The sequence below is a fragment of the Panthera onca genome, chromosome B4 (assembly GCF_046562875.1).
Source record: "Panthera onca isolate mPanOnc1 chromosome B4, mPanOnc1 haplotype 2, whole genome shotgun sequence".
Lineage (NCBI taxonomy): Eukaryota > Metazoa > Chordata > Mammalia > Carnivora > Felidae > Panthera > Panthera onca.
The window spans coordinates 121,019,958-121,046,324 of NC_138345.1; the positions used below are offsets into that span (position 1 = coordinate 121,019,958).

The following is a 26,367-nucleotide window of genomic DNA, read 5'->3' on the forward strand; positions in this document are numbered from 1 at the left end:
AACATGCATTCATATGTGTGTTGGGTGAACAACCTTCTTCTTGGTGATTCCGAGACCCAGGCTTCTTCTGTTTTGTGGCTTTGCCAGTCCCTACTGCTCAGATCCCCTAGAGGCTCATCAAAATCTAACCAGCAGACAGGGAAACTGTTCTACCCCTTGCCCTATTGAAAAGAGGGCTGGTTTGTTTGTTTTAATCAATCTCCATTCACTTCTCAGTTTCCTTTTCTTCAGCAACCAACCAAGTTGCCCCAGGAAAAGCCATATCCCTTAGCAGCCCACTTGCTGGCTCATCTGTCAGACAGTCTCCAAACAGTAATTTGTCACTTTTGATATACTGGGGGGGGAGGGGGGGGAGGGGGGCTAAGTAATTGAGCCTTTGAGGAACTGCAAAAGTGATAGGGAGTTGACTCTGAAGCTTCTGAGATGGCAAGAAATCAGGTGGCAGGGTCAGTGGTAGGAAAGAATACATGCCAAAGACTGTAAGCAGCTAGGCAAAAACAGTCTCTCAGAAGGCAAATAGATAAGTTGGGCATAGCCTTGTTCTCAGCCCGACATCAGGAATTCCTGGCTCTCCCTACTCCAGCCATAGAGACAGCCTCAGTAAAAATGACTTACCCAAGTGGAGGGAAAGGATGACATCTTTAAAAAATAGGTTTCAGGGCACCTGGGTAGCTCAGTTAGTTGAGTGCCTGACTCTCGATGTCGGCTCAGGTGATGATCCCATAGTTCATGAGATTGAGCCTTGTGTCAGGCTCTGCGCTCTCAGAGCTGCTTGGGATTCTCTCTCTCCCTCTCTCTGCATCCCTCCCTAGCTCGTTCATTCATTCATATTCTCTCTCTCTCTCTCTCTCTCTCTTTCTCTGTCTCTCTCTCAAAATAAATTTAAAAAATAGGTTGCTAACTTTGAGGAAAAAAAGATAATAAACCAAAGGGCAATTGTCAAGTTGCAGGGAACATACAATTGGGGGTTTGTTTCAGCAACAGAAAATGAGTTAATGTCTTTGGACTTTAAGAGGGTGAAGGAGAAAAGAACAAGAGTAAATGTTCTGCATCAAAATATATAATGTATTAATGCAAAGGAAGGAACTTTGTAAGCCTCTGAAATAGCCAAACTCTGGATCCCCACAAGTCAGATTGATGCCAACCCAGCCACATTATGTGAACATTTAAAAGACTTTCAAGAAGATCTAAAACTCACAACTTGGCCTCAGAATCCTAGTTAAATCTTCCACAGGAAATAGGAAATGAAAAGGGTTTCATGTTAACTTACAGATTATAACATACGGGTTTTTTTTAAGAGCAAAAGACAGATGAAAGCGGGCATGTTCCTGCTCTTAATTTAAACCTTTGCTATGCCTATTCTGTTCATCTTGAAGTTTCTTAGACAAGTGGTTGTATGTTTTAAATCTTCTGGAGTAGAGGCTGATTTACATGCAGAATTTTCCCTTTACTTCTCACCTGCCTAAGAGAGTATCTAGCACAGTTCAGGAACATCTCATGGTCTTTGGGTGGATAGGTGGATGAATGGATACGTAGGTGGCTAGATGAGTGGAAGATGAAATACACGGTATGTGCCTGGGGTTTTGCTTTACTTCAAAGGGATATAGTTAAATAGAAGAGGAAGGTTTGTCACTACTCATCTTCATGCTGGTTACATTTCCTGATGTTCTTTCTTGCTTTAGAACAAATTTTTAGCAGGGTTCTCAAAGTCAGAAGCACCTTGGCACCCACCAGGATCTCTAGGGAATAGAACCAAGAATCCTATCTTTATAAGTATTTTAAAGTATATGATAAATTAAGGATAATAGTTTGTGGGATCACAGAGGTATTTAGCCATCTCTATTACAAATTTGAGAGGCCTTTTTGATGTTTGGGCATCGATTCACCGAGTAGTTGATTCAATTAGCTGTCACTTATTTGATGTCTACTTCTTGCCAGGAACCATCTGGGTACAGAGGATATAAAGATAAATACAGAGTCTTTACCCCAGCCTAGTAAAGATAGAAGACCATTTTGAATAATTGTAAACAGTATGATGGGTGTGCCTTAAAAGAAAGAGTGCTCCATACTCCAGATTAGGAGGGAGGTTCTAAGAAATAAGGGTTGAACACACAAAATAATGCTTGAGGTGGGTCTTACCTACGTCCAGGTATGTAAGTGGGGGGAGGGGGTGAGGGGCGGAAGCATATCTCAAGAGAGAATAACATGTGTACAAAAGTAAACAAGCACTAAACAATGAGGTGTTTGAAGAACTACAAGTGGTTTTCTGTGAATGGGAAGAGTATGAGAAAACTTGGTGTTATTGTTTGAAAAAAGGGAGTGATCAGTGGAAGATGAGCTTTCAAGATAGGAGAACCAAGGAGGAAAAAGCAGAGGGACTGTTGGAATGAAGGAAACATATGAACCAGACCTCAGTGGCACCAAAAGGGTAGTTTAGGCAGTTCCATCATGCAGTTGGGAGATGAAGGATTAAACAAGGGTCTATGAACATCATTGGGCAGTGGGGATTTCTTTCTCCTTGAGAATTGTCATGCCACACAGCCAACATCCCTTTTGCGGGGGTGGGGTGGGGTGGGGTGTATGAACTCAGGTAAAAGATGAGGGCATGTTCCGGATAGGTCTTTTTTTTTTTTTTTTTACCCATTTTTAATTTATTTATTGTTTAATTTACATCCAAGTTAGTTAGCATAACTAACAGACAAACAACATCCCTTTAATAAATGTGTAAAAGTAAGACTTATAGAGCATTGACTGTCAAGTTAGAAGTGATTGGTACACGAGCACCCAGGTGGCTCAGTCAGTGAAGTGTCTGACTTTGGCTCAGGTCATGATCTCATGGTTTGTGGGTTTGAGCCCCACATCAGGCTCCACGCTGGCAGTGCAGAGCCAGAGTCTTCTTAGGATTCTTTCTTTCTGTCTCTCTCTGCCCCTCACTCCACTTGTGCGTTCTCTTTCTCTCTCTCTCTCTCTCTCTCTCTCTCTCTCTCTCTCTCTCTCTCTCCCCTCTCTCTCCTCCCTCCCTCCCTCCCTCCCTCCCTCTCTCTCTCTCTCTCTCTCAATAAACTTTTAAATAAACTTTTAAATAATGAAATGATTGGTACAATCAGAAAAAAAAATCCCCCAAAGATGCTTCCCTAAGGTGACATTAATGGGTTTAAAGTAATTAGAAGTAGCTGATAAATGGGCTGTAGGGGTTATAATATGATTTCTTGATTTTCCAAATTCAGTCCAGAATCCCATGTGACTTCTTGGTTTTGCAGACTGTTTAATATTGTGTTTGTCTAGGAATAAGAGAGAATAATAGATATTTGTGTGTGTGTGTGTGTGTGTGTGTGTGTGTGTATGTGTGTGTGTGTGTATACACATGAATGTAGTGGAAAAAGAAAGAAAAAAATTAGGTTAATGTGCTCAAAGTGGAAAAGATGTATTAAAAATATTTTGCACTCAGGATAAAACCCAGACTCCTAAGTTGGCTCACTAGCTCCTGCTTCCATTCCCCTGCTGAGCACTTCGGCCATAATGCACTGCTCTGACCTTCTTAACTCATGATGCCCTCTTGTCTCCTGTTGCACATGGTCTTCCCTCTGCTTGGTGTACCCTTCCCTTTAGGCTCCCTTCTTTCAGGTTTAAGTAGATGTGTTTCCTTCAGAAAACCTTCCAAGATTTCCTACCTCCACCCCCAATTCTGGGTGAGGTGCATTCTTCTATATCTGATAATATTTCCTTTTTCTATCATAGTTCTTAATATATTATCATATAGACTATAACGCCCTTGAAAGACTATATCGGTGTCATCATTTTTTGAATCTCATAGCTGGTGCTTGATAATGATTTATTAAATGAGAAGTGAGTACATAAAAGTGAAAATAGAACAATTATGTGAGCAAAGAATATAGATGGTATATATAGACAATTAGATCACTGCACACTCATTTCAAATCAAATTCAATTCAACACATTCTCTCCTCTAGTGTGGTCCACTTCCATTGTCCACAGTCCAATTTATGGCACTAATATTTGTGCAGTTGCTGAAATCAGAGTCAGGAACCTATTCTAATCCTCTTCTTCATTTCCACTTCCCACATACACTACCTTTCCAAGGGCTGATGATTTTACAAGCTAAGTGTCTCTGTAATCTAACAATTTTGTCTATCTCCACCATCATTATCTCACTTCTAAAACCTAGAGGTAATATAACAGATCTCGCTGGTTTTATCCTTGCCCACCTTCAATCCATTCTCCCAAGTGCAAACAGAAGGATGTTTTCAAAATACACATCTACTCATGTCACTTGACCCTGTTTAAAAACCTTGGAATAAATACCAAAATTACTGAAGTGACCTACAAGGCCTTGGATGGCCTGGCCACATGGTCAATTCCTCTCTAACCTCGTTTCCCTTCGCTGTCTCCCACCCTCACTTCTTATTTTTTGAACATTTAAAATTTATTACAAATGCAGTAAGTTAAACTCTCATAGAAAGTGCAAATTACAATTAAAATTTTAATGTGACTAAAACTCTTGAACACTATACTTTGAAGAGTAGGCAAAATAACTATAATTATAATGTTTTCTAAATTTGTCACTTTATACCAAAACTATTCAAAATTATTGATGCTCTGATTTCTTTACTATTTTGATAAATATTCTTAAATGTCTTTGTAGGATTACAATAAAACTTTTAATTTAACTTAAAATTATAGTAGTTTATATTGTCATTATCCCAAGATTACAAGGTCTTTGCTGGATCCAAAAAAAATCCCCCCAATAAAACAACTCCAGTATCGTCTCACACTACTTTGATTCTAGGACCTGGATTATCAACAAGCTAATTTCTGATGTGTAAATGGGACTGATTGCTTGTCCCAAATTGATTTGAACCAGACCTACTGAGCACTTGGCAAGGTCCCTTATGAAACTATACTTTATTTGTTATGTTAGTGACATGATTTGAATTCTGCAATTAGATATTTGCAAGTATGATCCAGATACGTAGAGCCTCTCTCAGTTCTTCAGATGCACTCTCCCTCAGGGCATTTGCACACACAGTTTTCTCTCTCAGAATTGTCTTCCCATTTCTTCCCTTTCCCCCTAGTTTACTCTTATTAATCCTTCAAAAACTAACTCCAGAACTCTTCCCAGGGAAGCCCTCATCTCCTCCTTCCAAACCAGGTCTCCTTGCTGTATTCTCTTTCAGTCACATGTTTCCTATGGAGCATTTTTTTAATTTTCAATTTCATAACTGTATAATTATTTGGGCAAAATATGATTAATACCTCTCCAGAAAACTGAACTGCATGGAGGCATATGCTGTGTCTGGTTTTGCTCGTAATTATATCTCCAATACCTAACACAATGCCTAGCATACCATAGATGCTCAGTATTTGTCCATTAAATGAATGGAGTAAGGATGAAAGTAATAAAAACAACACAGGATAATCTAATCATGAACCTTTATACTCTGAACTACCTTGTACAAAAAATTAAAGTTGAGAATAAATTCAAAAACAAATAGCCTAGCATTCTATTTCAATATCTATCAATGTTTGAGAAACAATAAAAGCAAACCTGTGAGTATACATGTCTATAAGAGACATGATGCCATCAGTCATTTTATATATAGCCAAAGGTGGACCTACACATAGGAAAACTCTTACTAGATGCCAAACACTGTTTTAAGACCTTAATCCTTACAACAACCCTATAAGAGAGGAGGTATTATAGCCACCCTTTTATAGATAAGGAAAGTAAAGCACAAGCAGGTTAAGGAATCTGTAGTAGGTCACATAGGTAGGCTAGTCCACCCAATGAAACAACTCCCAAATATCAGTGCTTTAGCGCTATTGAAGTTTATGTGTGGTTCACATCATTGTCTAGTGTAGGCTACCGTGAGGAAGGAAGTGCAGTGTCTCTGTTCCATGCAGTCATTCAAGTACCCAGGCTGCTTCTTTCTAGTAACTGCCATCCCCTGGATCCCTTGCATCTGGTTGACACACGGGAAAAGAGAGATGAGTAATTTTGTAGGAAGTCTATATGGGCCAGGCTTAAAAGTGATTTACTGCACTTATACCCACATTTCATGGGCCAGAGTTCAGTCATATGGTTACCCCAAACGCAAGGAATGCTAACGTAACTAGTCTATCTGTATGCCCAAGAGGGAAAGTGAAACAGGTTTGCTGAACAACTAGGCAGTCTGTCTCAGTGATAGAGTAGGAATTCAGATTCAGACAGGGAGGCTTCAGACTCCACACTCTTAAGCATTACACTCTACTACCTGTGTACTGTTGACATTTTGGACCGAATAACTCTGTTGTAGGAAGCTGTCTTGTGTGTTGTAGAATCGTTAGGATATCACTGGCCTCTACCCATTTGATGCTAGCAGCTGCTCCCTCCCTGCTTAATTATTATAATAAAAAATGTCTCCATACATTGCCAAATTTTCCTTGCCAGGGTTGGAGGGGTGGGGATGATGGATGGGCTCAAAATCACACCACACTCTCCACTTGAGAACTATTGTTCTACTGGTTTTTATTACATGACATCCTTCAGGCAGGACCACCCACTCTCTAGATCAATTAAACTCTAGTTGCGTCTGATAATTATGATAGACAAATCTATTTAAGATTTAATTTTTTCCTCAGCACCTCCTTGCCTGTGAATGTTGGCTTCCTTGAGTATCATTGCCCTTCATTTTTACAATGGCATTACCAGTAATATCCTTGAGGCAATTACTTGTTAAGGTTGGTACTTATAATAAAGGTTTTTGCTGGTAGACCGAGAAAAGGAAATGTAGAAAAGATTTATGCCACTTTTTATAATAGATATATAATATATACTTTCAAGAAATAGATCAATTCTGAAGTGCCTTTCAGGAAAAAGTTTGTGCTAGATATACACAGAAAAAACTGTTTCTCCCTGTAATTTGATTCCTGTTATTACCATTAATTTATTTTTATGAAAACCTGTAAAAAATGAGGTAAAATTAAATATTGACCATTTCCTAATAGAATATTCTGAAATTTATGTTTGTGGTTTGTGCATATGTTTAAATAGGTACTCATTCATTCACACGCTGCATGCCTGTTATTTTTCTGTGTGCTTGGGAATCAACTGTGAATAAATAGGCCAAGATCCTTGCTCTCCTGGAGCTTAGCTTGTAGTTGGGGCTAACTGGCAACAAACTATAAACTAGTGGTTCTCAATAGGGGCATGATTTGGCAAGATCTGGAAACATTTTTGGTTGTCACAGTGGAAGTAGAGAGTGCCACTGGTATCTAGGGGATGGAGGGCAGGGATGCCGCTAAACATCCCTCAGTACACAGGTGACCCCCACAACAAAGAGGTCTCTAGCCACACATGTCAGTAGTGCTGAGGTAAACATTTTTAAAAAATCAATTGTAAAACATGTTAGAATGTGATAAGTACTATGGAAAAGGAAAAAGAGGTATAGGGGTTAGGGAATGAAGAACAGTGGCATGGGGAGGTGGATGCAGGTTAAATTTTCAAAAGACAGTGTTTATATTCTTCAGGAGGCCTCATAGAAGTCGTGATTGGAAAAAGACTTGAAGGATACCCAAAGGGTATAAAAATATAGATTTGGAGGGACACATGAAGCCAGTGTTTACAGCAGCATTATCAACAATAGCCAAACTATGGAAAGAGCCCAAATGTCTATCAACTGATGAATAAAGAAGATGTGATATATACATACATATATATGTGTGTGTGTGTATACACACACACACACATACACACACATACACACACTATGGAATATTACTCAACCATCAAAAAGAATGAAATCTTGTCATTTGCAATGATACGGATGGAGCTAGAATGTATTATGCTAAATGAAATAAATCAATCAGAGAAGGACAAATACCATATAATTTCACTCATATGTGGAATTTAAGAAACAGGTGAACATATTGGAAGCAGCAGGAAGAGGAGAGAGAGAAACAAACCACAAGAGACTCTTAATGATAGAGAACAAACTATGGGTTGATGCAGGGAGGTGGGTGGAAGATGGGCTAGATGGGTGATGGGTACTAAGGAGGGCACTTGTGATGAGCACTGGGTGTTGTATGTAATTGATGAATCACTGAATTCAGCTCCTGAAACCAATACTGCCCTGTATGTTAACTAACTAAAATTTAAATAAAATTTAAATAAAAATGGGAAAGAAAGACCTGAAGGAGATAAGAGGGAAGTACTTAGAGGGAGTTCCAGGTAAGGGAACAACCAAAGCACAGACCCTAATCTGTGAGCACATTTGTGTGTTTGGGGGGAAAGTAAGATCCTGTGGCTGGAAAAAAATGATGATACAGTCAACAGTGATGAGTTAGAAAGGAAAGAGGGAGGCTGATTATATACAGCCTTGGCTTTTACAAAGGGAAGAGATAGTCTAACCTAACTATTGAAAGTATTGTTGTGACTACTTTGTTAAGAACAGGCTGTAGGAAAGAGTAGAAGCAGGAGCCAGTAAGGAGGCAACTGCAGACATCTCAGTGAGAGAATTTCTAGCTTTTGAAAGTCTACAGTGAAAATCATATCACATATAACTCAGTATCAACCAATTTCCTTGCAAAGGTTGGTTGTACACAAAACATTTTAGTTTGTGTCCTGTGCATATATGAAATAGACATGATAAAAAGACCCTTTGAAATGAAATTTGCCTACATGCCTTTATCCCCTTGCTAGACTGTGAGCTACTGAGGGCAGGAAGTTCCTGCCTGACAGCCAGTGGCACCCAGGGTATGATTTTGATCATAAGACCTAACAGAACAGGAAAGGGGCACAGCGGAGTTGGCACTATTGCCACTGCTGGAGGATGGAGATGGGACTTCAGAGTCTGGTTCTCTTATCTAAACCTGCAATATCCACATGAGAAGTTGAAAACCATAGTCAAATAGTCAATTGTGGTCTCTTTGTTCTACTTGAATTTACCCTTGGCTTATTGATTTGTTTTTAGTCTCAATTTTGCTAATAGACTTTCCTATCAAGTTTTTTGGCTATTAAATTCTATTATCAGGATTAATGCCTGACCCCAAGATCCTGAAATCCTGTATCATATATTTTAATTCATGTGTCATGTGCACATGTGAAATGTAATTGTGTACATAAAAGACCACTTGATATGAAATTGGCTTACGTGCCTTTTTCCCCCCTTATAAATTATGAGCTAGGGAATTAAAAAAAAAGTCTAGAGAATAACAAAACAACACAGCTCTTAGTGCTAAGGAAGCACTGACCATGGAAATCTTGGTGCTGGGGCCAATGAGGGCTGTTAAGGACAGGAGGAAATTGCTGAAGGGTTGTTGGTGGGAGGTTCTCTGTAACCTCCCTTTGATTGCCTTCTTATTGGTTAACCTTCTCAGCTGCATGAGCCAGAAAACCATGGCAGTGAGGTATGGATGGTAGTAATCAGTCAAATAACTGTCTGATGGTCATCTTCAAGTAGTGGTAGCAACAATTGCAAGCATAAAAGGTGATAGTGGCCACCATTTATAAACAACTCCTGTATTCCAGAGTTGCACCATAGACTCATTACAACTCTGAGGATGCAGTGGTATGATGAGGGTCACAGAGACTGAGTGGTTTGCTCATAGTCACTCCAGTCAATGGCAGATGAATGAACAGGAGAAAAGTGTGTTTTCTCTATAATGCTGACACCTCAGGTACGTGCCACATGGGCAGAACTAAAGTACACTTTATTTTCCAGTCGCATTAAACTAGTGTGAACAGGTGCATACAAACATATCTGATTGCCTTTGGAATTTGTTAAAGCATTTGGGGGCGGATGTAAACAAACAAATGAAATGGTAAAATGTAAGTAAATATTCTTAACCAAGGAGAATATCATTTAGAGTAGGCACTCAAGTTCAGGGGGGAAAAAGGCTCAGATTTGCAGGCCTCAATGGCCTATGTATCTGTAATGGTTGATAAATGAGCCAGTAAATTGGGCTTTAATCATAGTGGGTAAAGCAGAGGGAGAAACACAGGAAGTCACGTGGTTCTGATTGTCAGAGAGGAAGAAAACCGATCTCTTAGTGAAGCAGAGCCTTTCTTAGCATTTTCCTAGCATTTGCAAGAAATAAAATTCTTGCACAGGAAAGGGAGGAGGGCTGTAAATAAAGCAGTGAACAATTTCCTTAGCAACCTCCTTAGCGCAAACATCTTGTAGGCTTTTCCAGGGATTGTTTTTGGTATGTCCCTCAGCATGGTTCTGGAGGATTAATTGCTCATGGCTATAATGCTTTGTAGGAATTTAGACTTGTCTTCAGCAGTATATCCTAAACTAACCTCATGTAAATCTTTGTTATTTAAACTACATTCTGCAAAAATTATAGCTGAGAATTGATTAAAAATCAAATAGCCTCATGCTCCATTTCAATGTATATTTGTGTTTGAGAAGTAATAAAAGCAACCAATGGGTACATATTTTTATAAATCAGTGTATGATACCGTTTGGTCATTTTACATGGTATCACCAAGACTGGGCCTACAAGTTGCTTACCAGTCATAATTGTATGGGAGCCTAAGAATCTGACCCCACAGAAAGTTCTCCTGCACTAGATAGCTGTGGGGCCCGAGGCTGTTAGCATTAGGGTCTGTCATTTCATTGGAGCATTGTATTTCCAGAAGTCCCCTCTCAAAACTCAGACAACTTCAGAGGCAGTAGTTCAATACAACAGTAGGGAGTTTGTTGAATGTTAGTCCTATGAGGAAGGTATAGTCATTATCTCCATTTTTACAGAGGAGGAAAGGCACAGAGAGGTTAAATAACTTGCCCAAGGAAACACAGTGGGTAAGTGGTAGGATGTGGATTCTAAGATAAGGCACTATGGCTCCAGTCTTATCCTTTTAACGTTATATATCAGTTTTCTATGGCTACTATAACAAATCACCATGAATTTCATGGCTTAACACAAATGTACTATGGCCCTGCAGGTTAGAAGTCTGTCATGGGTCTCACTGGGCTAAAGTCAAGGTATGGCAGTGCTGCATTCTTTTGTAGAGGCTCTGGGGGAGAACTGTTTCCTTATCCTGTCTAGCTTCTAGAGGCTGCTACATTCTTGTCTCCGGGCCCTTCCCTTCATCTTCAAAGCCAGAAACAGTGGTTGAATTCTTCTAACATCACATCATTTCACTCTGACCCTGTTTCTGTCATCCTACCTCCCTCTCTGACTCTTATTCTTTCCTCTCCCATTTTTAAGGATCCTTATGATTACACTGAGCCTGCCTGAATGGTCCAAGATAATCTTCCTCCCTCCCTACTCCCTACCTTAGGGTCAGCTGACAAGCAACCTTAATTCTATCTGAAATATTAATTCCCCTTTGACATATGGCTTAAAATCCCTAATACTGGGATTAGGACGTTGACATTATTCTGCCTAGCACGTCTTTATAGACTGGCCAATCTACAGAGCCCTAAGGGTCTAGAACAGAGGATAGGTAAGTTTTGACAGAAGGAAAAGAAAGAAGCAAGGAAGAAAGGATTGTGGTAATAAGATTTAAGGACATTAAATGAAATGAGTTGTGTAAAATATTTAGTCCACTACCTGGCCCAGATAAAGCACTCAATAATTGATAGATGTGGTGGTGGTGGTGGTGGTGACGGAGGTGGAGAAGGAGGATGACCATAAGTACAATGAGAATTCTTGGGAAAAATCCCTAAAAAGTTGTAGTTGGTGTAAAAAAGTTTGAGGTGACAAAAACTAATTTTTGCAAAGTTAAATATCTGACCTGAACTGGCATAGCATTCCTTTTAAGCTAAATGTCGTTCAGTGTTGTGGGTATGTTATGGACAGAATGTTTATGTTCCCCACCTCCAAATTCATATGTTGACAATTCTTACTGTGATGGTATTAGGAGGTGAGACCTCAGGTTGGTGATTAGGTCATGATGGTGGAGCCCTCATGAATGGGATTAGTGCCTTACAGAAGAGACCAGAGAGCTAGATTACTGACCACCATGGGAGAATACAATCAGAAGTCTGCAACCAGAAGAGGTTGCAGACCTTGACCATACGAACACCCTGGTCTCAGATTTCCAGTCTCCAGGAAATAAATTTCAGTTGTTGAGAAGCCACCCAGTCTATGGTAATTTGTTACAGCAGCTCTAAAGGCAGGACACATTGCCATTTCACATTTATCAGAAATGTATGCACATGTGTTTTCTAAACCCTGTCAACATGGGTAGCTAAAGCCATGCATTCTTCCAGCATGTACCTTTTTCTTATTCTCTGTTTGAAGTTTTTCTGGTGTTTTCATTGATCTGAAATCTTTAGAGAGTCCTTTAGGCAAAGAGATACTGATATTGATTTAGGTATGATTAATGTTCTTTTAGTGCCCCCATGACTTACAGCTGTCTCAGAACACTTTTTTTATTGCAATCACTTATTCAGCATTAGGATACCCAATATGCAGGTTGTTTTCTATTGATCTGTAAAGTCAGGGGAAACCCATCTGTATCCTGGAAAGTTTTATACTGAAATGAAAATGAAACCAGCCACACAGCCTGAGATTTGTGTTTCTGAAGATGATGTGGCTTCTTTTAAATAGAACATAACTTAATGCATCTAGTTTAAGAGGCAAAAGATGCACCCAGTCATGTGGGTAAAATGCACCATTGGGTGTCTGGAGACCCAGTAGTTAGTTAGCTGTGTTCTCTTAGTACTTGTAGGACCAACTATGAATTCAGTTACTTAGAAACCTTTTATTTTTTTTTTTTTCATTTATCCATCTGTAAATAGTTTTTTCATTTACTAACTCATTATTTCAATAATTTTTATTGAAGTATTATTAGCATACAATGTTTTATTAGTTTCAGGTATACAACATATTGATTCAACAAGTCTATGCATTACTCAGGGCTCACCATGGTAAGTGTAGTCACCATCTGTCATCATATAACATTATTACAATATTATTGACTATATTCCCCATGTTGTATTTTACACTTCTGTGACATATTTATTTTATAACTGGAAGTTTGTGCCTCCTAATCCTCTTCACCTATTTTACCTATTCCCTCATCTCCTCTCCTGTGGCAACCACCAGTTTATTCTCCATATTTAAGAGTCTGTTTTTTGGATTGTTTCTTAATTCATTTGTTTTGTTTTTTAGATTCCACATATAAGAGAAGTCATATAGTGTTTGTCTTTTCCTGTCTGACTTATTTCACTTAGCATAATACCCTCTAGGTCCATCTATGTTGTCACAAATGGCAAGATTTCATTGTTTTTTATGGCTGAGTAATATTCTATTGTATATATTTATTACCTGTTCTTTATCCATTCATCCACGGATAGGCACTTGAGTTGTTTTCATATCTTGGCTATTGTAAATAATGCTGTGATAAACATAGGGGTGCACATATCTTTTGAATTAGTGTTTTTATTTTCTTTGGGTAAATATCTAGTAGTGGGATTACTGGGTCATCTGGTATTTCTATTTTTAATATTTTGAGGAAACTTCATACTATTTTCCACATTCCCACCAATAATGCATGAGGGTTCCTTTTTCTCCACATCTTCTTCAACATGTATTTTTCTTGTTCATTTGATTCTAGCCATTCTGATAAGTGCGAGGTGATGTCTCATTATGGTTTTGATTTGCATTTCCTTGATGATGAGTGATGTTGAGCACCCTTTATTGTGTCTGTTGACCATTTGTATATCTTTGGGAAAATGTCTGTTCAGGTTCTTTGCCCATTTTTAAATGAGATTAGGGAGTTTTTTGATTTGGTTCTGTTTTGGGGTTTTTTGGTTGTTTTTTTTTTGGTGTTAGGTTGAATCCATTCTTTATATATTTTAGGATATTAACTCCTTATTGGATATATCATTTACAAATAGCTTCTTCCATTCAATAGGTTGTCCTTCCATTTTTTTGATGGTTTCCTTTGCTGTACAAAAGCTTTTCATTTTGGGGTATTCCCAATAGTTTATTTTTATACTCATTTTCCTTGCCTGAGGAGGCATATCTAGAAAAATGTTGCTATGGCTGATATCCAGAGATTACTGCCTATGTTCTCTTCTAGGATTTTTATGGGTTCAGATCTCACATTTAGGTCTTTAGTCAATTTTGAGTTCATTTTTTGTATGGTGTAATAAAATGGTCTAGTTTCATTTTTTTTGCAATGTAGCTTTCCAGTTTTCCCATTATCAGTTATTGAAAAAGACTGTCATTTCTCCATTGTATATCCTTGCCTCCTCTGTTGTAGATTAATTGGCCATATAAGCATGGGCTTATTTCTGAACACACTGTTCTGTTCCATGGATCTATGTGTTTGTTTTTGTGCCAGTACCATAATGTTTTGATTGTTACAGCTTTGTAGTATATCTTGAAATCTGGGATTGTGATACCTCCAGCTTTGTTCTTCTTTTTTTAAGATTGCTTTGGCTACTCAGGGTCTTTTGTGGCTCCATAGAGTTTTAGTATCATTTGTTCTAGTTCTGTGAAAAATTCTGTTGGTATTTTGATAGGAATTGCATCAAGTCTGTAGATTGCTTTGGGTAGTATGGACATTTTAACAGTATTAATTCTTCCAGTCCATCATCATGGAATATCTTTCCACTTGTTGGTGTCATGTTCAATTTCTTTCATCAATTCATTCAACACATACTTTTAATATATTTTGTGCCAAGTATAATACTATAGTAGAGAATGTGATTTTGTGTTCATAAATATATTTATGTGTGCATATTTTTAATTTAAAATTTTAACTTGAGCATATTAAATTTGATGGGAAAGACACCATTTTACACACAAAATGGTAGAAAGGCAATGTAAAGCATTTGTAGGAAAAGGGAAGATTTGCCAAATTTACATACAATAAAATAAGCGAGGGTTAACATAAAGGGAAGAAAGGGAGCTAGAACTGCATCTGTGGATGGATTGCATACTGTGTAATTACACTGTGCATTACATCATCTGGAACAATGGTCAGCAGGAACAAGGGAGATCTTGGGGAGCTCTGTGCTGCCTGTTCTTCCTTCATTCATTGTCTCATTTGACCTTTGCGACAACCCTGCAACATCATTTCATTGTCCTTGCTTTACAGAAGGTAGAATCCAGGGTCCTAAAAGTTAAACAGTTTGTTCAAGGGTACACAGTAACAAGCAGACTTTGGGGTCTGCTTAGAACCCAAATGTGCCTGATTTCAAACCCATGCCCCTTCCGTGATACACAGCCAACACTCATCAAGCAATCACTAGATATCAGGTTACTCATGAGACCAGTAGTAGTATTATATCCATTTAGAAATGGAGGAATGGAACAGAGAAGATAAGTCAGTTCAGGAAACCCTCCTGGACAGTCAGATTCCATGAGCTCACTCTTACTCTGCTAGCACACTCAAACCCAGGCTCTCATATTTATCTTCATTAGGATTTGGGGATGAAAGACAATAGATTTATCTCTTTTAAATCACACTCTTAAATCTAAAGGAAGGGCAGACCTGCTTAGAAGAATTGTAAGGCTTGGGGCAAGAGTACAAGTGAAGCCTATAGACCATATGTCTAAATAATTAGAAGTAATAAATTATGTTAACAACAGTTTCTTTTTCTATCTTGACAAATACACCCGCATAAAGACCTGAATGTCTAAGTTCTCAGGATTCTTGGAAACCCATTCCATTGGTGGAAAAATGGTTTCCCCCACACTCATGGCCTGCCCTCTTCTCTTCCTGTCCCCAGCTCCATCCCACCCTGAGGGGCCTCAGGCTCATGTGTGTGTACACCCCGGCCCCATGTCCACATGTCATTCATGTCCCCTGAAAACAGCTTGGATACTTGGTAGGCATAGAATTGTCTCAGGTAGACCTGAGAGGCCCACAAAGACCCTAAAGTGGCCTAGGTGATTTTGGGGTCAGACTCTAGGTGGTCACTTCCTCTTCGCCTGGCCAATACTTCACCCTGTGGAAAGCAACCCATTGGGAGGCTGATTTATGAGCCCTCTAAAATCCAGGACCTGGGCAGGGTGCATCTTATATCTGAGAATGGTACTGGTTGGGCGAGGGGCAATGACCAGAGTTAAATCTATGGCTTTTGTGAATAGTATTTTATTCAAATGACTGCTAATTCAGAACCACGTCTTAGAAATGTTTTTATCCCTGGAGATAAATTTGAGTCTTCTCATTTCCCACTTCACTCACCCCCAATACTACACCAACACCATAAGCTTTGTGTTTTCCACTACATGTTGACCAGCCTCGACACTACCATCTTTTTCATCACCCACCATCACTACTCACTCCTTTTGGTCCTAGCTCCTCCTTTCTGACCTCACTGCCACTGCCTTAGTCAAAGCAGCCACCAACTCTTGCATAAACAATTATAAGTTTGCTCAACTCCTTCATCTTTCCCTACTCCCATATCTATCCATCACACCCATGTAGCTGGGTCACATGCAAGTCTCCTACCATGGGCCCACATGGCACCTTAGAAGGACACCCTTCCTCTAAGAATTCACAGCCCACAGTTTGACAAGCAGAATATCGTGGATTTCCACCCTTCCTCATCCCTTTGCCAAGCACCTTTAACAGTGAATAAAACACACTGCCACATGTAGTAGCATTGCTTCCTTGCTTAAGAGCCTTCAAAGATTCCCTAGGCCCTTTGGGATCAAGTTCAAAGTCCTTAGCACGTGGCATACAAAACTGCTTTTTTTCCCCCTCCCCACCAGTCTCCTAGGCTGAATGGGCCAAATGCTCTACTATGTAACAGTGGAGGCTACCTAACTATCCCACGACTGATGTTTTATCTTTCTAAAGTGTGCTCTTCCTCTCACTATCTGGTGAAAGCCTGTTCTTCTCTCAGGATCTAGTTCAGATGTTGTCATTTCTTTTTATGTTTATTTATTTTTCAGAGAGAGAGAGAGCACAGGTGAGGAGCAGAGAAAAAGGGGGAAAGAATCCCAAGCAGGCTTCAAACTGTCAGCACAGAACCCAATGTGGGGCTGGAACTCAAAAACTGTGAAACCATGACCTGAACCGAAATCAAGAGTCGGATGCTTAACTGACTGAGCCACCCTGGTGCCCCGGATGTTGTCATTTTTATTAAACCCCTCGTGTCTCATGCAAATGGCATTAGACTTCTGGGCCCATTAGCCTTTGTAAATACTGTGATTATGCAGTGATTATATTGTACCACAACTATTTGTTTCCATATTGCACAAAGCACAGTTCAGCAGCCAAAAGTAATTAGCAGGGATTTCCAGTTTTTACTCAAGTTTCTCAAAGGACATGAAGAAGAAGCCAAGTACATGGTCTCAGCAACCGTTGGCTATCATCATTTCTTCTTCCTTCATACCCTCTCTTCACACCCTCTGACAGAAACATCCCTCCTCCACTGAAGCCTCCACAGCCTAAAGTTCCTCTCCTCGCCACAAACCTCCTCCCTCTCTGCCATCACTTTGCTATGTGGACTGGCATAGCTTATCCACAAGGGAAGAAAAAAATCCATCCTCTTCAGGACAGAGTAAATTAAGCCATAGATTACAGGATTGTCTTTGTTGGGTTAGAGACTGTGCCCGTCAGATTATGCTAGGTTCTGCTGCACTGACATCTCTCAAATCCCAGTGTCTTACTCAAAGCAGCTGATTTATTTCTTGTTCACATAGCATACTAGCTGTGGGTCAGCTGAAGCTCTGCTTTCCATGTCTTCTTTCTCATGGAACATTGGCTGAAGATGCAGCCTGTACCTAAGACATGCATTCTCATGGAAGAGGGAAACGGTAATGGTAGAGCCACACATTAGCTCTTCAAAGTTCTGCTCACATATGCCATAATCACTTCTGCTTATATTCCATTGGCCACAATAAGTCTTATGGCCAAGCATGGTAATGGGGTGGGAAATTAGACTTCTCCCCAGGAAAGGGACTGCAAGTCCATGATAATGGGTAGTGATATATAATCTTCACAAAGAAAAACAGCAAATTGGAAATAATAAAGCAATCCACCAAGGAATACCTTATGTTAATAGTATTTTGTACCTATATAACACTTTAGTCTATGAGCTCTTCTAGGGTGCAGATATCTTGCACTGTTTTACTTTGTTTTAAACACCTTCCATATTTTTAGGAAACAAAGTTTCCGTACAAATTAGCAAAGACAAGCAGAAGAAAGGGAAAAAAATTCTGTAGGGTAGAAATCAGACTTGGGATTTAAATATTTTGAAATATAAATTCAGAAACCATGTTGATACCAAGGTGATATTCCTGTCAGATTAACAAGCAGGATAGGTGGGTGGTCGTTTATGTGGTATGTGATTTCAGATAGAGAAAGAGAGAGAGAGAGAGGGTCCCTTCCCCAAAGAATCTTTCTTTTTCTAGCTCCCTGGACCTCTCAGGCTCCACTCGGGAAAACTGAAACCCAGCAGTTATTTTAGCAGAAATTAATGTAGGGAATCTGTTACATAAGCATTGGAGAACTAAAATGTCATAAAGTGAGCACTGAGTCTACACAGATATTAACTACAGGAGGTACAGGAAGCAGCATATTGCCCCTAGGGCTAGAGGGTCCAGAGGAAGAGGTTGGGTTTATCAGAACCTTGAAGCTCAGAGAAGGTTGCCCCCTGGAGCTGACCCCCCATGCCTCTGAGGAGAAAATGGTGCCCTGCCTGTGCTAGTACCTCTGGGGTACAGGGCAATTCAGTGAGTCTAGTCTGGGGTATTTATTTTTTAAGATGGAAACTGGAACCAACTGCCACTGTGAGGTTGAAGAATCACTGCTGGAGCAACATTGACAGGACAATGGGCAAACAGGAAAGACCAGATCCTTTCACTCCATTTGTTCCCCTTCCAGTCTCCTCGTAGGACCCCCTACTGGCAGAACCTTATCAGAGAGCCAGCCACAGAGTAGGACTGTAGTTGGCAGAGTTCCTGCTCCAGCATTATAGAGGAGGGTATAGAAGAGAGAAGCTAGGAGTGAACTCAGGGACTGGAACATCTCCCTAATATCTGGAATTTTACAGTGTGAACTTTAATCCTTTGGCTAAAGTCATCTGTATTTGAAATAAATGTACCTTTTGGCGGGGGTGGCTCAGTGGGTTAAGCATCTGACTCTTAATTTCGACTCAGGTCATGATCTCACAGTTGTGAGATCAAGCCCCACCTCTGCACTGTCAAGGAGGAGCCTGCTTGGAATTCCCTCTCTCCCTCTACCCAACCCTCCCCCCCCCCCACTCTCTCTCTGTCTCTCTCTCTCTCTCTCTCTCTCTCTCAAATATAAATAAGTAAGTGTAAGTAGGTAAATTAATTAACTAATTAAATGTCCCTGGGAAAGATTAAAAGTTTCAATGTTATTCTTCATTTATACCCCATAATGAGTAAGCTTATCAGCTCTTTTTTAGAGAGCCAAAAATAAAGAAGGGGAGGAAGAAAGAGCTAAGAGGGGGTACTTTGGCTGTAGCAGGAATAGACAAAGGATCTTACTAAGATGGGAGAGGGAGGAAAATGTCAAAAAAGAAAAAAGATTGGGGAATTATGGAAAATAAATTTTACCAACTTTGAAGTTTTATGGATGCTTGGCAGGTTTCTAGATCTTTGCTGACTACAGCAATATAGATGAACCACAAGAAAGATCTGTCCCTTTGGTCAGCACTCAGTCCTGCCCAGCTCTAATAAGGGAATATAAAAATAAGACCCATCACCAAGACCAGACTAAGACAGTGGCCACAGATGAATCACTGGATGATCAATTTATGCAGTGACAATTGCCTCAGTAATTCAGGCAAAACCTTACTATCGACTCAATTATAGTAGCACCCTAATTAGTAGAAAGCTGAGGCCTGGGTTATTCTAAATTGGATTTTTCTGCTCTGAGGATTAATTATGAAATCACTAGGTCTCCAAACTTGTTTTTATGGATTTAAGACAAATGATTTCCTCTTCATTCTGTCTCACTTTTCAATGGGAAATAACAGTGGTCTCTAATAAATTTAAATACCGCAGTGCTTTCATGTTTTCCTTCTGAATATCCATTTCCATTCAGTCAGCATCAGGCACTCGTTCTGTGACAGACACTGTGTAGGGCTGGACGAGGATGAATGAATCCCAGTTTCTGTCCTTAAGGCTTAGTGGCTGAGCCCACACAGGCTCTGGAGTCTGTGAGACCTGGGCCCCAAATCCCAGCTCTGCAACTCACGAACTGTATGACTCTGAGCTTTAGTCATATTTTGAGTATTTTTTCACAATTACAATAACTTTCTGAGCAGAATTATTATTTTCAATGTTTCCTCACTCCACATAGCTTCATATACTCTAACACATTACTTTCTGATCATTTTTACTCCCTTTATTATTCTCTATCTTTTATAGATACCCAGTTATCTTTCACTGTCCATGCTAAAGAATAGGAAATGCAAAACTCGAGTAGAATTTCAGAGTAATGGGTGGGGCCTATCAACTTGTAGCTTTGTTATAGGGAAATGGCTGGGGGTTTCAATTTTGGAGTCTCCAGCCTATTCCTCTTCAGATCTTTCATCTTTAAGCTGGTCAGATTCCCCAGAGAAGTCTCTGCCAGTGTTCTCCCTGGAAAGTCAAAACCTGGTTGCCAATGTTCTGGAGCCTAAGTGAATGAAGACACCTGGGAATCTCAGCTTCCAGGATGCAAGTATTCACTTGGTCCTCTAGATTTCAGGATAGCTCCCCTACCCCTAACCATCTCTGGTATCTTACAGTTCAGGGGTTGTATTATTACCCTATGCAAAGAAAAAAAACTCTCCAAGTTTCTGTGAAAATACAAGTGAAGCTCTGAGGATCTACCTTCTTCCTAAATGGCTTTCAACCAATACTTATTTTAGCACCCCCTTCGCCCCACTTCTAGAGGCCCCTGATGCCCCAGTTCTTAAGATTTTATGAGATTTTGTAGAGTATAAATATGATTGTTCTTGGTCTTGTCCAGAGCTGGTTTAGGATTCTGTTACCACCTGTCTGTCCACTTTTCACATTCCAGCATTTTGTTGCTGTTGCTTTCTGCTGTCTTTGTTCTTTGAGGATTTATACCTGTATGTAAACGCACACACACACACATACACACACACTACTGTTATTTGCATGGGGTTTTGAGAGAGAGCCAAATTAAATGCAAGTGTTTAATTTTCCATTTTACCTGAAAGTCTCATATTTATTGGTGTTTAAAGTTCAAATAGAAAAAATGATGTCATGAAGTACAATTAGAAATGACCAATGGAGGGGCGCCTGGGTGGCTCAGTCGGTTGAGCGACCGACTTCGGCTCAGGTCACGATCTCAAGGTTCGTGAGTTCGAGCCCCGCGTCGGGCTCTGGGCTGATGGCTCAGAGCCTGGAGCCTGCTTCAGATTCTGTGTCTCCCTCTCTCTCTGCCCCTCCCCCATTCATGCTCTGTCTCTCTCTGTCCCAAAAATAAATAAACGTTAAAAAAAAAATTAAAAAAAAAAAAAAGAAAGAAATGACCAATGGAATAAGAAAAATGTGTTCACATTGCTTTAGATTTCACCCATTTATCACCTTAATCCTACAAAGAGGCTTTAAAATCTTCACCAAATGGTCAGAACTCTGAATATTATGTATATCACATATTTGGTCTGATAATTATCTCCTCCTTTTACTCCTAACAATTACACTTAAGAAGTTAGTTATTGCATTATGGTGCCTAAAGCCAAAAAAAATTCTCAAAATAGGCCTTGTCACATAAAAAAATTAATTGGTTGCTTTGTTCCTACTTAGATTTTCATTAATTTGAGGACATAATTTAAGTGACAGTTAACTGTATAACCTTTGCATCTCCTTGTTAAAAAAGAAATCTCTATTTAAAAGTATAATTGAGAAAGTTTTCTGAAATATTTATTTTAAGGCATTAGCTTTCACTTTTCTTTTTGTATTATGAATTAATACAACTAGCCATCAGAAAAGACTGGCATATTGGTCACGGATTGCTACATAACAATCTACCCAAAATTTAGTAACTTAAAACCCATTTTACTTGTGCGTGATTCTTTTGTTTCAGCAATTATGCTGGGTTAAGCTGGCCAGTTCTTCCACTGGTTCCATTTAGAGTCAATATGTGGTTGCAGTCATTCTGTAAGGAAAGATAGTTAGACAAGGAACATGTAGATACATCTCCTCACCCCACCCCCCAAAATTCAGAAAGTAAAACAAGATAAAAAATAAAACAAGGTAATGGAAGAGAGAGTGTGACTTTCAGGACACGAGAGTAACTGTCTTAGCTAACATACTCAGGAGGTGACATTTAAGTTGAGGCCCAAATGTTGGAAAGAAACAGGTTGTGCAAAAATCTAAGGATCGATTGAGCTAAAGCCCTGGGTAGTGGCAAGTTGAGTTTTTTCAAGGGCAGAAGAAAAGACAATGTTGCTAGTTTATAATGAACAAGAGGAAGAGGAGAAGAGATAAGTACACTGGCATAGGGAGGACCAGACCATAGGAGAAGCATGTAGACCTTGGAAAGTAGTTAGGCTTTATATCAAATCTGTGGGAAGTTGGTGAAGAGTTTTAAGCAGAAGAGGAATGAGATTTTATTTATGTTTTAAAATATCCTTGCTATGTAGAGGATGAACTAATGGGAGGAAGTGAAATTGGAATAGTCAGGAAACTCTCACAGTGCTCTTAGAAACACCTTCAGTGCAGTGAGGGTGGTAAAGGATCAGATTCAGGATGACATTTGGGAAGAACAAAAACTTGATTGGAGATTGGACATGAGAGAGAGAGGATAGAGTATGCATCTCAAGTTTGTGACTTGAGAAATTAGATGTGTCAGTGCCATTTTTTAAGATGGAAAAGATGAGGAAAGGAGATTTTTATTTTACAAGGGTATAGATCAAGAGTTCTTTTTGGGATATATTGGGTTTGAATTGTCTCTTAGACTCATATGGAGTCCTGTCATCTACCAACTAGGTTTGATGATCTACCTCAGTACCTTATAGTGTCGTTTTGTGATTAACCCCATCGTTGGGCAACTAAGACATAATGACCCTCATTTTCCTGACAAGTAACTGTGTCCCAAAGAAATTCAATGACTTCCCCAAGGCCACATAGCTGAAATGAAGACTTGAACCCAAGACCTGTATACAGTCCTGTAGGGCATTTTTACCCCTTGCCCAATCTCCTGCTCCAGTTTTTATGGTCAAAGGGAGATGCCAGATAAGGTTACCATTATTGAGGCTTTGCCCACATGCTCAAATTGTCATCCATATTTGAGGCAATATTCTACTAGCCACATGTGAGTATTTATATTTTGATTTTATTTAGTTAAAATTAAGTTAAAGTAAAAATTTACCTTCCTTTTTGTTTATCCACAGTTTAAGTGTTCAGTAGCTACATGTGACTAGTGGCTACCATATTGGATAGCATAATTAAAGAACATTTTCATCATCTCAGAAATTTCTATTTGATAATACTAGACTCTACATAATTCATACCAAGTTAATTGTGAAAAAAGTCATATTCCAATAGCTATTGCCTAAGAAGAAAGTTTTTTAAAAAACAAGGTTGCATTTGCTTTAAAAGTAACACATTTCACGATAATCTTTAATTTTATACATAGCTGTAATGAACACCTTTTCCCAATTCACACCCTTGATTCTTTGTGTATTTCTCATTTTTCCTAATAAGAATAGAGGCTTCTCTGAGGAGAGAAGCTAGGTTCTTTCCACCTTTGCATTACCCTCATTCAAAATAAATACATGCATAACATTCACATCCCTTGCTACCCACCACCCACCTCACATATAACACCCTCAGCTAACAGTTCTTTGCACAGAACAAGCAGAATGTTTACAACCAGCCACTGCTGTGGCCGGTTGGCTTCAGGAGAACATAAAACATAGTGCAAATAACCACAGCTTTAGGGAGTCTATAGCTAAAACCTAATTTCATGGCATATTCTATTCCAAGTTTTTGCCCTTTCTAGCAGGGAGGCGATTGGGAGGCTCATCAGGTAAAACTGAAGGCTGCTTATCTCTGGAGGGTGGGGACCTTGGAGGGGAGATGGTGGGAACTTCAGATTTGCCTATTACTTGATGAGGAGGTGAGCAGGGCCTTCCTCACATGGTAAGATGAAAGTGTCCAGAAAATCCCGTTCACACCCATATGCATACAGGCAGGCATGTGCTCTCAGCAGTTCCTTTCACAAATGAATGGGAAAATTTGGAAGCGACAGATGGGTTTTGAATCCTTTCTCAGTTGTATGACTTCAGGTATATTACATAAACACTCTAAAGAGTAGGAGAAGGAGATGTATGTGTAGAGCCTTGATCACATAATTATTCCTCTTCTCACCCTTTAGGGTGAAGGGGAGAATAAACCCAGAAAGAAATTGCATTTTCCCTTTGGAATTTTTTTAACAAGAGTGCCTGGGTGGCTCAGTCGGTTAAGTTTCCAGCTTCGGCTCAGGTCACGATCTCACCATTCATAGGTTCAAGCCCTGTTTCAGGCTCTGTGCTGACAGCTCAAACCTGAAGCCTGCTTCAAATTCTGTCTTTCCCTCTCTCTGTCCCTTCCCTGTTCATGCTCTGTCTCGGTCTCTCAAAAATAAATAAACGTTAAAAATTTTTAATAAAAATTTTTAACAAAATATTTCATGTTTTTTATAGGTGGTACTTACATAAAAATTTCCCAAGTGTGTCGGTGAAGTTTTCTTCCTTTCCAGCCACCTAGTTCTCCCAGAGGCAGCTAGTATTTCCAGATGTCTATGTGTCCATGCCATATTATCCTGTGCATGTGCAAGCAAATAAATACGTCATTACATTTATATCTTCCTTATATATGTGTTTTTCTCTTTGATACAAATAGCTGTGTGACTATTTTAAATCTTGTTTTCCCCTATAGTATCTTGAAGATTTTTTTATATCTACCCTGAACACCTTCAGTCTCTTCACAGATTCAGAGTATTTCATTGTAGAATTGTACAATAACTTGTTTATCTTAACCCCCACTGATGAATTGTTTAGGTCATTTTTAGAATTTTGCTGTTATAACCCATGCCATAATGAATGTTTTTGGTTATCTGTCACTTTGCACATGGGTAAAGTGTATTTGTAGAATAAATTTCTAAAAGAATTGCTGGTCAGAAGATATGTATATATTATATATAACATAATTATATAGCTATTAGTATAATTAGCCTATATATAATTTTGATAGACGTGGTCAAATGACTCTTGTAGAATTTGTACTAGTTTTCTGACCCATCAGTAATGTATGAAAGCAGAGTTTCTAAGCCTTTGTGGATCCCTGATACCTCTGAGACTGAGCTCCCAAGTTTTATGTTTACTGTAACAGCTCAGCTTACATAATGCATGCATGTGTTCATGCATGTATGTGTGTGATTTTATTTGAAGAAAGTTGTTTTGGCTAAGTTACTAAGGAAGGCTTGAGAACAATGATGTCAAGAATCATCATTGTGCCTTCTCTTAGCCCTTCAGTTTGAAAGGGTGACATAGAAAATGAGATTGTTCCACATCCTGTAAGAAAACCCTTTGGCAGCATAGAGAGAATGGTTCAGGTGGTAGCTGGAAAGATGAAATGGGTGGAAATATTTCCAGGGAGCAGTAAGTAGCTGCCAAGTTATAAAGAGGTGATATTTAGTCTCATAGCCCCCAATGTTAGCAAGTGTTCTTCAGAAGGTCAGCTCATTTGAGCCAGTTGTCAACCCCTGTATTAGTGCTGGAAGTATAGAGATGAGCATGGCTAGTCCTTGCCCTCAAGTTCATCCAGAGAAGTCAGGCATGTAGGCAGGCAAATTCTCTATGATGTCATAGAAGCAACAGCAATGATGACAGCTACCTCTGAGTGCTTATTAAGCACCAGACAGTGAGGTTCTCCAATGCTCGTCATCTCACCTGATTCTACAGAAATGCCATGAGAGTGATTACGGTGTTATCCCCATTTCACAGATGAGGAAACCAAGATTCAGGGAAGTTGAGGGAGAGTCCCAATACCACATAGTATGTGACAGAGCTAGGGTTTAGTCTGTGGACTGTCTCACTTCAAAGTCTTAAAGGGAATAAGGGGTAATTTAGAACTTAATGCTCATCTTCCTCTTCTATTAAATGGTTTTCTCCTTTCTCTTGTTATGACACCAAATTACTTTTCAGGGGAGGGGGGAGGGGGTCAAGGAAGACCCTTGGAGATGTGTCCTGAATCGATGCTCAAAGAATGACTAGAAGCAAGGAAAGCATTCCAGGCAAAGCAGCTCTTGGGCTGATCACAAGAGTCAGCCCTCAGGAATCAGGAGGTTTCTGACAAAGGGAGATGAGTGCAGTGGGTAAGAGGGCAGCCTCTGGAGCCACACTGCCTGAGTTTAAATCCTAGCTCTCCCCCTTAGTTGAGTGACTTTGGGTGCATCATTCACCTTCTCTGATTCTTCACCTA

General features: G+C 39.5%; 1 protein-coding gene and 1 long non-coding RNA gene across 7 annotated transcripts in view; one reads left to right on the plus strand and one right to left on the minus strand.

Annotated features, from left to right (window-relative positions):
* ANO4 (anoctamin 4) overlaps positions 1–26,367 on the plus strand; it is a 416,532-nt gene that overhangs the window by 277,355 nt on the left and 112,810 nt on the right. The window lies entirely within an intron of this gene.
* On the minus strand, positions 21,841–25,024 carry LOC144616794 (uncharacterized). Its single transcript, XR_013556541.1, has 3 exons — positions 24,849–25,024; positions 24,599–24,706; positions 21,841–22,057 (listed from the first exon to the last, which is right to left on the minus strand). It is a non-coding gene; the product is annotated as an uncharacterized LOC144616794 (long non-coding RNA).